Raw genomic sequence first — 12,698 nt, 5'->3', positions numbered from 1 at the left:
TGGGAGTGCACACAATGTCTGTGTGCAAGGACTGAGGGAATGCTGCACCTGAGGCCCTTCACATTGTGCTCCTTTCGCATTAGAGGCCTCTACCCGGGTTTTTCAGCAGCCTCCTGTAGTTAAAGAGTCACTGGCTCCCATTTTCCCTTATGCAATCCCAGGTGGAGTGTCCCCTTAATTTGATCTCTCTCTGGATGAAGCTGTTGTGCCTCACTTTGTTACACCGTGTTAACAGAGGAAAGTCAACTGCCCGGGACTAGAAACTGATTCAGAAATTCAAAAAACCCTTTGAAACAGGCATATCATTGTGCAAAGAAACACAGGATCTGGGAACAAGTACTTGCAATGTCCTTCTGAGTGGTCTGGCCCTGGCCCCTCCTGCCCAAACTGAGGGAAGAGCATCTCTGTCACACACACCCTGCAGAAGCCGCTGCCTCGGCTCCCCAGCCCTGCTGAGCACTCCAGCTCTCCAAGTGCTCCAGCCCTGGCTGACGCTGCATCCCCGGGGCGTGGTGGGGACTGTGAGACACCCATCCCATGCCCTGCAGCACGGCCTGCAGCAGCACATTCACCTTGGCAAGGCAGTTCCGTGCCGTGGTGCTCTTTTGAACTCAGTCTGCGGCTCCACATGAACACATCTGTCCCACAGATCGGTGACTGTCATTTCTTGGGGCGAACTCACCAAGATTGCCTGGAGACAGGCGAGCTCTGAGACTTGTGCTGAGAAAGCAAAGCTTCTTGAAGAACTAGTCTGTTGTGTGATCTGAGGAGGATACTAGCAGCAAATATTCAGTTCTTATTCTCTAAACGAGCTTCTGTGCTTCGCGTTAGAGTATGTAGTGAATATCGTATCTCTTTTCATCAAGCATAACATCCAACGCTATCATCTCACCTACAGTTTATCCCAAGGACACTGGTATCACCCTCAGAGTTACTTCTTTCTTTTTCATTATTCATGAGTTGTCAGCTCCCCTTTCCTAACACCACTCCTGTATTTACCTCTGTGCTGTCAGCCAAGGGAGCACATATACCTGGGAAAATACACGGTGCCAGCAATGCAGTAGAGGCACCTCCTCTGTGCCTCACACACTAGAGACACATGCAATTCTGAGCACAGAAATGCCTCCTTTCCTCCTCTTCTGCCAACGTGCTTATAAGCCTTTTACAACTATGGATGGATTCACTGACAGGCTAAGAACCATTCTTTTACACTGTTTACTGCAGCAGACAGTGCCTCCAGCGTCTCCCTATCCTGAGTGTTGCTGAATCCTGTCCTGATTACGGGGCTGGTTTCATAAAACTTTAGAACTTTATTTTAGTCCTTATCACCAGGCTGAATAGTGCATGAAGCTTACGTGCCAGCACAAAATATTTCTTGTTAGGGATGTGTGAGCTCATTTAGGCTAAAGCTGAAAGCCTCTGTGAGTCTGTGAATTTGAAGATTTGATTTCTAAGTAAATATCCTTGGTTTGAGCTCCATTTGGAAGAGAATGCTGGGAAAGAATCAGAGAAAGGGTAAATAACACAAGGAAAACAGGTTTTTAAACCGAGTTAGAGAGAAAAGACTTGAGAAAAAACCACTACACAGCTGTTTTCACACCATACGAAAAGACTTTCTGAAAATTTTTATGGGGAACTCAACTTGCTGAGCACCATTGTGGTCTTTTAAATAGGAAATGCAGAGTCAAAAGCAGGGTTTGGGGTTTGTTATTTTGTTGGTTTTTTCCTCCAAACTGAAACACTTTGAAAAGATAGAAAGTTCCAGAAAGTGATGGAAATCAGGGAATGTCCTTAAACATTTGTGACCAAGTGCTGAGAGAATGGCCCTTTGCCCAATTGTCTTTTCAGATCTTTCTTGCTATCAGAGTGCTATTTATCAGAAGCTTTAACTGATCTTGAGACTTAAATACTTTTCTCAGACACAATTTGGAAACTTACACCACTTATGTAAGCTAACGCAAGCCAGCGCTTACTGAATACCTTTGCAATTAGATGTAATTGTAGCCTAAAAAAAATCTGCATAGGGCGAGTCTGTTATGAATGACATTTGCATTAGAGGAAGCCATAGCTACTTAGCTGGATGCACAGAAGTACACTGTGGCATACATATAATTGATATTCAGATCATCAGTCAAGGAGCGATCAGTGATAGGAACATGACCTTCACCCCACCTGGTGAAGAACTTTGAAAAGGGAATGACTGTCACCTGCAGTCCTGAGTCTGACAAAGTATTTCTTACACATAAATTGTAACTTCACTCCCAGTATCAGCCTTACAATGACCTTCTCCCATGGCTCCTGCCTAGGGAGATTAGCTGAGGCTCCTTTTCCATGGCCATTGCCAATACACACTCCAGTGCTTGCTTTAGCACAAGCCACTCACACCCCTGGTGCAGAAGACTGCAATTTCACATTTCACTGCAGGGGAGAGGGACAATGGCAGCCTGGACAGGGACCCTACAAGTTCATAATGACAACCAAAGATGAGCTAGACAAGGAGCAACAGTGGAAGCCACATTACTATTCACAAGAGCCTTTTGCCCGCATTAATTTAGACATGTACAGAATCAGAAGGCTCCAGCATGACAAGGGCAGAATCAATGGAAACTACTTTTTCATTTAAAATTAAACTATTGTTGCTTTAAAAGGCCGATCTATTTTTAATCTTGTCCACTCAGTTCTATTAACAGACAACAGGATACAGAGCAGTTCCATATGGCTCAAAATGTTCAATATCAGATGGCAGATTGCAGATTCATGGATTGAGTTATTGGGGAGGGCAGGGGGTTATTTCTCTTAGTCATAATGTAAATGTAGAGAAGACAATCCAGTAGCATTTGGGGAGGGAAAGAAAAGGAGAAAAAACAAGAAGGAGTAATTGGGGTCACATCCACTGAGCACAGAGGCATTTCCAGAACAGCATCCAAGTGAGTCACAGGCAGCATGAGTGAAAAGAGGGGGGCAAGTGATAAAGTAGAACTCATGTGGCCTTTTTAAGCTTTTCTGGCAGAACAAGAAAAGTAATTACACACTGTCTCAGCAAACATCCGTGGCACCACCTGGTGTATTCTCAGAGAAATCCCAAGAAGGGATTTTTCATCTTAACCTTGATAAGTGCTGTGCTGGTACCAACTCTTTGCATTATACGCAATTTTGAGAAGGAATCAGCCTGGGAGGCCTGAGTGAAACACAGGCCCTCTGAGATGTGCAAGTGCTGGAACTCAGCAGGAGAGTGCCTGGGTAACAAGAGCTCCAAACGAGAGGGAAAGGAAAAAGACTGCTAAAACTGATTCTGACACCATGAAGTCATAAACATATAAAATCTCCTGGAGCCTGGAAAAGAGAGGGTGATGACGAATGTCTCTGGTGTCTCAGGCAGTGCCATCGTTCCTAAGGCAACGCTGGGCCTTGTTTCTGGCTCTGTGTGGCACAGCTTCCTCCTTGCTTTGCTTACCACCTTCCCCAAAACTGGCATGCCTTTTCCCACAGGGGTTCAACAACCTCCTAAGCAGGGTCCAAAATACATTAATTGCTTTAACAAGTAACTATGGTTCCTGAATTCCTGCACTGCCAAAGTAACTTACCCCTAAATAAATTCCCTGAGCTCTTTGTGCTGGGTCCTAGCCGATGAAAAAAAACTTTTGCCATCATAATTACCCTGACTGGGGCAGCCTCAGTCTAAAGACACTCCGGCCAGCTTCCTCCTTGCTTTGCTTACCACCTTCCCCAAAACTGGCATGCCTTTTCCCACAGGGGTTCAACAACCTCCTAAGCAGGGTCCAAAATACATTAATTGCTTTAACAAGTAACTATGGTTCCTGAATTCCTGCACTGCTGCACTGCCAAAGTAACTTACCCCTAAATAAATTCCCTGAGCTCTTTGTGCTGGGTCCTAGCCGATGAAAAAAAACTTTTGCCATCATAATTACCCTGACTGGGGCAGCCTCAGTCTAAAGACACTCCGGCTTGCTCACATCACCAAACAAGTCAGCAGCTGCTCTGTAAAGGCTGATGCCTGTGTAATTACCTTGCAGTGGTGTTTCTTTGGACTGAATGGGTGTGATGGTACCTAGAGAGTCGAAATTAGCACATAGTCCATTCCTTGTATCAGAGATATCCCGATTTAAGCCTCAAGAAACTGACTGGCTTCTGTATTTGACACATGCACGTGTGCATATGCAGACATAAATACATGTGTATATAGATAAAAGTATTTCTTTAAACAAGTGTATTTGTGAACAGATGAATTTGTGAATCAGGTCACTTGGATGTTTGCCAGCTTGAATAGTTTTGGCAGGATTCTTAGGCTTGAAAACAAACAGTAGTGCCTTATTAGAACTCCAGCAGACACTGTACTGCAAACACTTGAATGAGTTTTTGCACAGGCATAAGATTGAAATATCATGTTGTGTAACAAAATGCCAAATTACCAAGGAGCTATTTGAAACGAACTTACCAATTTCTGAAGTACAGCACCCATTTTTCATCCTCAAAATTTTTTTTCAGGCCCCATGCTAAAGAAAAAAATAAAAATACTGCAAGTTAGACATTGGGAAGAGATGTTACAGAAAGAATAAAAAGAGAATTTTCCTGATGGATTCCTTAATCATGTACAAGTCACTGGTGAACAATAAAATACATTGAAGATTGCTGTAGAAATTAGGTCTTGACCTGAGTTGTTGAAAAATAGTTCAAAGCAAATTGAAAACATAAATGGATTTGTGGGGGGGGGGTTTCCAACAATATTTCAGAATAATGAAGACAAAGTCTATGTCATACCAAAGGCTAGCATTAAAATTAATATTACCACCTCTATAAAAATAGATAAATTGTTTCACATCTAGAATGTTGTATCTAATGCATGATATAATGCCACTAGAGACTAACATACACAAAATTCCCCTCTTTTCAGCCTAAATGATGTCCAGGTCATTATGACACCTGGCAGCCAAATCAGAGAAATTCAGAGGTAAAAATTGGCTTCCTGTGCCTTATCTTTTGAGCTTGGAACCTTAAGAGTACATAGAGAAACTATGGGATGAGCTTACCTAAATGCTGCAGTACATGCTGAACATGATTTAAATCACTTTGATACTTATTTTATAGTTCTACAGATGTACCTGGCCAAAATCTCCCCTCACACTAGCATATACCTGTAATTGCTCTCCTTAGATTGCTGAATATCTCCAGTTTGAGTGGACTGAGGCCAGAATTTGATTCATAGAAGTTATCTGGATTATACTTCACTTGAAACTAAAGCATAAACAGAATTATCCACAGTCTCTGTGCTTTTAACTTGTCAGAAAACAAATCAGTATTTGTGCTTGATGAACATTGCTACTATCTCAACCAATCAGTTGGATGAATTGATAGAGGCTTTTTTGGGTGGGCTCTCTTTCTTTTTTGTTTTTTCTTCAAAAGCAGTTACTTCTAAATGAAACTAGCACTCATGAAAGGTGATAGGTTCATAGTTATGGGGTCAAAACAGCATTCAGATTTAGCTCTATGCTACAGGTAAAGAGAAGGCAGCAGCACTACCCTCCCCACAGACTCTGCTCCAAATTACATTTCAATGTGTGTTAGTTTCCTGTATTTTTACACCCACATTAATGTTCATAGTGGATGAAGAATAGAAACACATTTTTAATGAGAATTATTGCAATAAATGGTATCCTGTCCATGGTCTGCAAAGGTTGAGTGCTACTGTAATACATCACTTTACATGGCAACATCATTTATGGTCCCTGGGCATGTACCAGACTCAGGCTGGCATCTAAGTCCTCAATCCACCCATCACTTACAGGTGCTACAGCCCCCAGCATCTCTTTATTTCAGTCATGAAAACACTCGTCTACAGAGCAATTGCTCATCCTTAGACTGACATTGCTGCATCAAGCAATTTATATAAGCCAATGCTGTAATGACATTTCTCAGACTTGTATTTTATGGGTATTTCTTTTTTGGAATTTGTGAGGGATAGAGAGGACTAAGCTGGATGGTTAAATTATTAAACTGTCCTCTGAATACTCATCTTTCCAAAATGCCTTAAACAACATTTTAATCAATACAAAAGTAAGCTGGTTTCAACTGCAAGAAAACTCCCAAGGGCAGTAGCTATCCCCATGCAGAGCTTATTTTCAAAGCTGAATATGCTGGTTGCTAACATAGTAACACTCCAGAAAACATGTAATCCACCTTTGTTTATCATTCTGGTACACTTCCCTTTTTGGTACATTATCTACTTTAATAGCAAGAGATACAAAATAAAGCACCTTGGACATGTGTCCCAGATATCACATTGTGCAGCAGAGCCTAAGGGACCAAGATGTGGCCCAGTTTGCATTGGGAAGCAGAGCTGCCTGCCCTGGGTCAGTCACGGAGTGTCTCAGCACACTGTTCTATGCAGGGAATTTGGCCTTTTGCTACTCCTTACAAAAGCCAACACCAGCCTTCCCTTAAAAACAGATTCAGGAGACTGAACATATCACCCAAATATGGCTGGTGGCTGTCACTCTTACACCACACAGGGAGGTCACTTGGGTTTAGGCAAAGCCACTCTAACTCTTTGCCCCTTATTCCTCTTTCACACTCATTTTGTTTCATCTGCATCTTCCCTGATTTACATCGACAAATAGAAGTTGAATTAGATTCCTTCAGTGCTACTGATGAACTGATTACTCCAGTAAAAAAATTCTGCTTGTCTCATACCCAAATGAAAAGCAAGATCATTCTCTCTTTTGAAAAAATCAGAACTGGAATAGGAAAGAAGGACTGGGTTCATAATAAAGCTTTTCAAATATGAGCTGCCTTTAAGTCCTATTGAACTGTAATTCTAAATGCCAGGGCCTTACTGCATGAAAGCAGTCTGCACCCAAAGCACAGGCAGTCAAGTAGAAAACAGGTCTTTTGTAGGCCTTTCCCTGCTGCCTCCTTGTTCTCTTACATATTTCTCTATTACTGGACATATTTCCTTCCTCTCCTCATGATTTTTTCTGTTTTATTCTTGTACCATCCTCTTCTCTTTTCATTTCTTCTACAATGCAAAGCTGTTCCTGTCCCACTAGAGACTCTGGCCCTTGTGTCCGTGAATTTCTTCCCTCTCCTAGTACAAAGAGCTGTAATTTTTAACAGGCACAACATAACCAGACTCTTTATTCCCTCTGTTTCTCTCTGCTTTTACTGAACTAGAGGCAGCAGGAAACAAAACAGAGGGCTGCATCCTTTGCATCATTCGGCCAGCCAGTCCTACAAGATCCTACAAGGAGAGTCTGAAATCCCGGTTACAGACACTCTGCTCTAATTATTGAAGACAGAGCTGCTGCTGCAATACAGACTGGTCATCAAGTGGGACCCTTTTTTTTTTGTCTGGTACATTCTATTGAACTGGGTGGACCCACAGGGACCTACCTGAGCCTTTTTTTTACATATTTCAGGCAACAGTCTAACACAACTTTTTGGGATGAATGCTTTTAAAAATGTGGATGTCTTGAGCCTTTACTCAGGCTTCCCAAAGCTCACAATACTGAATTGAAAACCACAGTGATTGCTGTGAGCATTATTTCATTGTAGCCAAGGATCAAACCTGCCCTCTATTAATAATTAACCCACTCCTGTGATCCTCAAGGTGAGGATCCAGTGGCAGGCAAGTGAGCATCAGATGGACAGAGGTATTTGTACCACTATAGTGACAGAAAGAAATCCTTCTTTGAAATACTAACTTGACATGGCTCACAGTGCAACAGATCCATACTGACTCAGCCCATAGTTAATAGATTTATCCCAGCAGTAACATGTGCCAGAAGAAAAGGGAAAACATCAACCAAGTGATTTTAAAAATAAATAAGGCTTTGATTTTTAATAGTGCTAAAAGGCTTTAAATTCACACATTGCTGCCCTCCCCACCCTCAGTACTGCTGAGTTCATAGAACTACCTCATACAAACTTTAAGCATACAATAAATATTTAAAAAAAAACTCTACAGGGAATAATGTTTGTTCTGTCAGCGCTTCACGGACTGTTTTGTGGCATCTACAAATAATGAATGATTAGAGCACAAACAAGAAAAATAATTGACTTTAAGGCATAAACAGCTGCACTTAATTCTGGAGGAGTGCCCAGAATTGCTGCTTTGAAATCCCTCTGCTTTTTCCATGATAAATATGTTACAGAATCATGAAACAAAGTCTGCAAACAAATTATTCCTACTTATCTCCTATGTGTCATTCTCTTCTGCGTGTTTATTCTGCCCTGTTAGTTTGGCATTGTCGCCTAGGTGCAGTACTGTATCACTGTACTATGAAGTAATTACAGCTGGAAACAAGTTTTTTAAACCTGATTTACATCCTTCCAAAAACCCCATAAATTCATAACAGCCTAAGCACTTCTGATTTAGCTCTATGGCCACAGAAGGCATTTTCTATCACACTGGATTTGGACAGAAAGCCTCTAATCTGATAACCCAGATATACCAAGTTATATATTCTGTGACAATAATCCAAGTAGCCCTCAGATTCCTTGCCTCATTTGTTTAGATCCTTGAAGCTTTCATTCAGGCTGCTGTGTTGGAAGAATAACTGGTTCTGTTTTTCTTAGGCTTTTTTAAAAGCTGAAAAAGGAGAAAACTTAATATCTAATATATTGCTACAGTCTCGACTGTAAACTTTTACTAAAATTAAATTAGATGATACAAGGAAAGGTCAAAATTGAAATGGAGTCAATAAAACTCATTAGATTAACAGTGATCCTGAACTGAATCACCATCTAGCTGATTCACCAAATTAATACAGCCAGTCACCAAACAAAATGATTGTACAGCACCGTCAGTCCTTACAAACCTGCAAACACTCTCCTGCAGAATTTAGGGAGGCACTGCCCATTTAAAACCTGTCCCAATGATGTCACTCTGCTTACAGCAATCAGTCCAATCAGTTGAATCTGTTTGAATTTAAAAAGAGCCCATTTTCTGCCTCAAAGGGTGCATAAAGTCCTGGTGTTCCCACATGGTTAGCAGCTAGCTAATTAGTAGTTATCTGGAAAACTGAATTTTGATACAATACCTGTCATAATCGTCTTTATTTTAATGACACTTTCTCTGCCCTCAGGAAGACCACATTATTTCTTTGAGGCTTAGGTATAACAAAAAAGAAAAATTATCATGGCAAGTTTGAGGCAATGAGAGGAAAATGCACACTGGGCACACCCACCACACACCAAATCCCTCTTACTGAGAGAGGTGCTCACTCTGCCTTCACCTGCCATCACAAAAAGACTTGGACAAATACAGGAAAGTGTATTCATGCATCTCTCTGTAAGAGCTTTAATTGATTAGTCACCCTAACAGAGTAGTATCTTTTCAAATTGTCCCATTTCACAAGTCAATAGTCAATCTAAGCATTGTTTAGACAAAATCTACCAAGTCTCTTTATTAACAGCACACTTTGACTTCATGATTAGAGTATTTCTGTGACCAGAGCAAAGGTCAGCGTGGTGACACCAGGATAGAAATCATTGCACTTACATGAGCAGTGATAATAAAACCAACAGCTTATGGTATATGCCTTCAAAAAACCTTATCAAAGATCTTGCAAACAGGGAAAATGGCAGAATGAAATAGATAAAATTGGGTAAAACATCTGCCTTGTTTCAAAGTCCAACACTATCAGTGCATTTTCTCTCTTTCTTGAAGGTCTTGGGTTTAACTCCAAGTGCCTCCATGTCTTGGACCATATGAACAACACTGAGAATTTAACTGAATTCCTCACGTGCTTAAAATTACTAAAATCCTTACACATCTTGCTGGATTGGGGTTTGATGTTCGTAGAAGCTCACACGCATCCTAACCAATGAGCATGCAGTGGGCATCTGAAATACAGAGATCTGATCTGAAACCAGAATGAGTCAAAACCAAAACCAAACCAAACCAAACTAATATTTAACCAGTATAATCCACTGAATGCAAAATGGTTTGAACATCAGCCCAGAAGTTTTCAGTCTCATCCAGGCTTTAAACTGGATCTACCCAAATCTCACAGATGCAAAAGAACACCAACCAATTATTTCTCAAAGCACTTCACAGCACATACTGTAAATATATTTGGAGCCACAAGTCCATTGCATTGCAGATAGAGGTAGATAAAATTCTAGAAAGAAAGATCTTCCACAAAAGAGTAAATTTAAAAGTTTTGGAATTGTAGAAGGTTTTGTCATGAATCATATTGGCAAATCACTGAAACTTTTCGTTACAAGAAGTTCAGTCGTCTGATATTCAAAGAATATTAAAATATTTTGTGGGTTATGATTACTAATACGGGGTTGAAGCACTATGATTACAACTTCTTGTAACTGAATGCAGTTTAAGAAGTTGAATCAGACAGTATTGTTTGACTTTGTTTAGACTTTTTGATATGACTGAATGAAAGTATCATTTCAATTTATCCCCAAACAAAATTTCAGCTTTTGCACTACACTGTTTTTCTTTCACTTTCCTGTTCAGAACAAGAATTCTGCTTTTTGACTACCTTTATTACCCAATGGCAGGAGAGCCATTGGAAATAATGATAAATCCTCTGAAACCAGGGAAATATGGTATTAGAGGATGATTTTCACCTAAATATTCCAATTACTGCAGGTATTATGGCAAAAATTATTTTCTTTCCTGTTTTCTAGTGTGCTGTTACACTCCATTCCATTTTTTTTTCCCATTAGGCGCTTCCAAGCTAGGATGCTGTGGGAAGGAAGGCAATGTAAAGTACAAGGGAGCAGCTGCCAAGGCAATCTTGATGAATAAATTATACCCCTTGTCCCTACAGACCTTGTCTTATGCAGGTAAAGCCCCACAGCACTCCTGCTGGAGGGGAAGGGCAGGGCTGGCACACCCAGATAAAACAGAGAGACTTCAGCCATCTCTGCTGACAGCCCTGGCACCCTGCTGGATGGGCACTCCTGTCTCAGGCAGTTTGGATCTGAGACAGGATCTGGAGCTCCTCTCCACCCAGCAGCTGTGGCCTCTCTACTCCTGTTCCCCTAAAAACACCTCCACCAGTGTCACCTCCAAGAGATGTCACCAGCAGCGAGCAGTTTCAGGCGCTAAATGAGGTGCTCCCCCTTTCAGATGAAGGAGCTCTCAGCTTCCTACAAAACTAATTCCACTTTGCTTACACCATGGATGTACTTCCAGCATCTATGTGCACCAAGAGGAAAAGTTTACTTTAAAGATGTATATGCACCTAATTTTTTTAATATATAATGACTTTATAATAATGGCAGTCCAGTTATGAGTTTAGTAACACTGCTTACTAAGCCATGTCTTGGAATCTGCTCTTAGCAATGGAAACACGCAGTAGCTTCTGCTTTAGCCCAAGTCATGGTTCTCAGGGAGAGACAAAAGACCCTAAGCCACAGCTCTGTGTCAGTGGAGATGAGTACACTTTGCCTCTGGCCAGCTCTCAGCTGAGAAGCCCTGGACACTGCTGGAATCCTGCTGTATGCTCTCTTTGGCTGTGGTTCACAATCAGTCATTGAAACTTGAAGAACAGTCTGAACAAAAATGCATTTGGAAACAATGCCACCTGCAGCTATGACCCCTCTCTGTTGATTGTGGACAGGGTTTGGTTCATGACACAACACAATATGACATAAAACCTTATGAAATAAAAATCCTGTGGCTGGGGCCAACTGGAGAATCATGAGGCACCCCCAACTAAGGTATTTCTGAATGGATACTTAAATTCTATTTAAGTTCTGAAGACTCTCACAGATAGGGAAAATAGGCTGGTTATTAGCCATAGAAAAAAATCTGGGTAGGAATCTACGTAGCACATAGCTTTTCCACTGAGGGAGAATAAATTAGGTTAGTTTGCACTTCGTCTGCCTTCCAGACAATATGTTCTACAAGAAAACTGAGGATAATTCATCTAGAATATATTATTCATATACAATTACGATGTATTAAAATGATAATGTTGTTAGAGTCTAAGGATCTAAACAAAGTATGTAGGGAGATTGAATATCTTTTTATTAGACTGACATATTTAGAAGAAAACAAACAAGATTTCAGGAGCTCCATACCATCTCCAATGATCTGAGGAACTGTATGCCAAAAAAAGTCTGTCTGATCTTCCCTAACTATATCAGTTAGGCAAATAAAAGATATTAACCTGCCTCATAAACCTTGCTTCACTTAAAATACTGAAAAATTGGGCTCACATGGGTTTATGCTAAGATATGGAAATGGCAAAAACAGAGAGAAGAAATAAGGTTAAGAGCAGGGATATTTTTCAAACAACTTATGCTAATATTCCCCTAATTTCCAACATGAGCTTCCAGCAAAGCTGTATTATTTTCAGTGAAACAAAATTACTCATGTGGAGACTAAGCAAATTCAGTGACTTGGTTATTTCAAACAGGCTTTGTATTTTATGCCTATAAAAGATTTCAATTGTCTGGTAAGTAAAACCAGCTGATTTAAGGGCACAGTGTATCACCCAGCCAGCCCTGCCTATAATACTTAGGTAATTATTCAAAACTGCTACTTATTCCTGTGAAGCAATGGGGATGTACATAAATTCCTCTGGAGGAAGAAAGCAGCACAGCACTTGCCTGCTCTGCCAAGTGCAGATTCTGCTCTCCCAAGAATCACCAACATGTATCACCCCAAAGTATCTGAGTTACTGAGAAGGACAACAACTTGGATGTTAACA

General features: G+C 40.8%; 1 long non-coding RNA gene across 1 annotated transcript in view; it reads right to left on the bottom strand.

The window, feature by feature from the left end:
- LOC108448713 overlaps window positions 1-12,698 on the bottom strand; it is a 254,468-nt gene that overhangs the window by 45,412 nt on the left and 196,358 nt on the right. The window contains exon 8 of the long non-coding RNA XR_001864694.1: window positions 4,457-4,514. This is a non-coding gene — a long non-coding RNA (uncharacterized LOC108448713). The remainder of the gene's footprint in view (window positions 1-4,456; window positions 4,515-12,698) is intronic.

This window comes from Corvus brachyrhynchos, unplaced genomic scaffold, assembly GCF_000691975.1.
Source record: "Corvus brachyrhynchos isolate BGI_N302 unplaced genomic scaffold, ASM69197v1 scaffold97, whole genome shotgun sequence".
NCBI classification, from domain to species: Eukaryota; Metazoa; Chordata; class Aves; order Passeriformes; family Corvidae; genus Corvus; species Corvus brachyrhynchos.
Note: the sequence above shows the minus strand (reverse complement) of the source record. Positions and strands in the feature narration are given on the sequence as shown.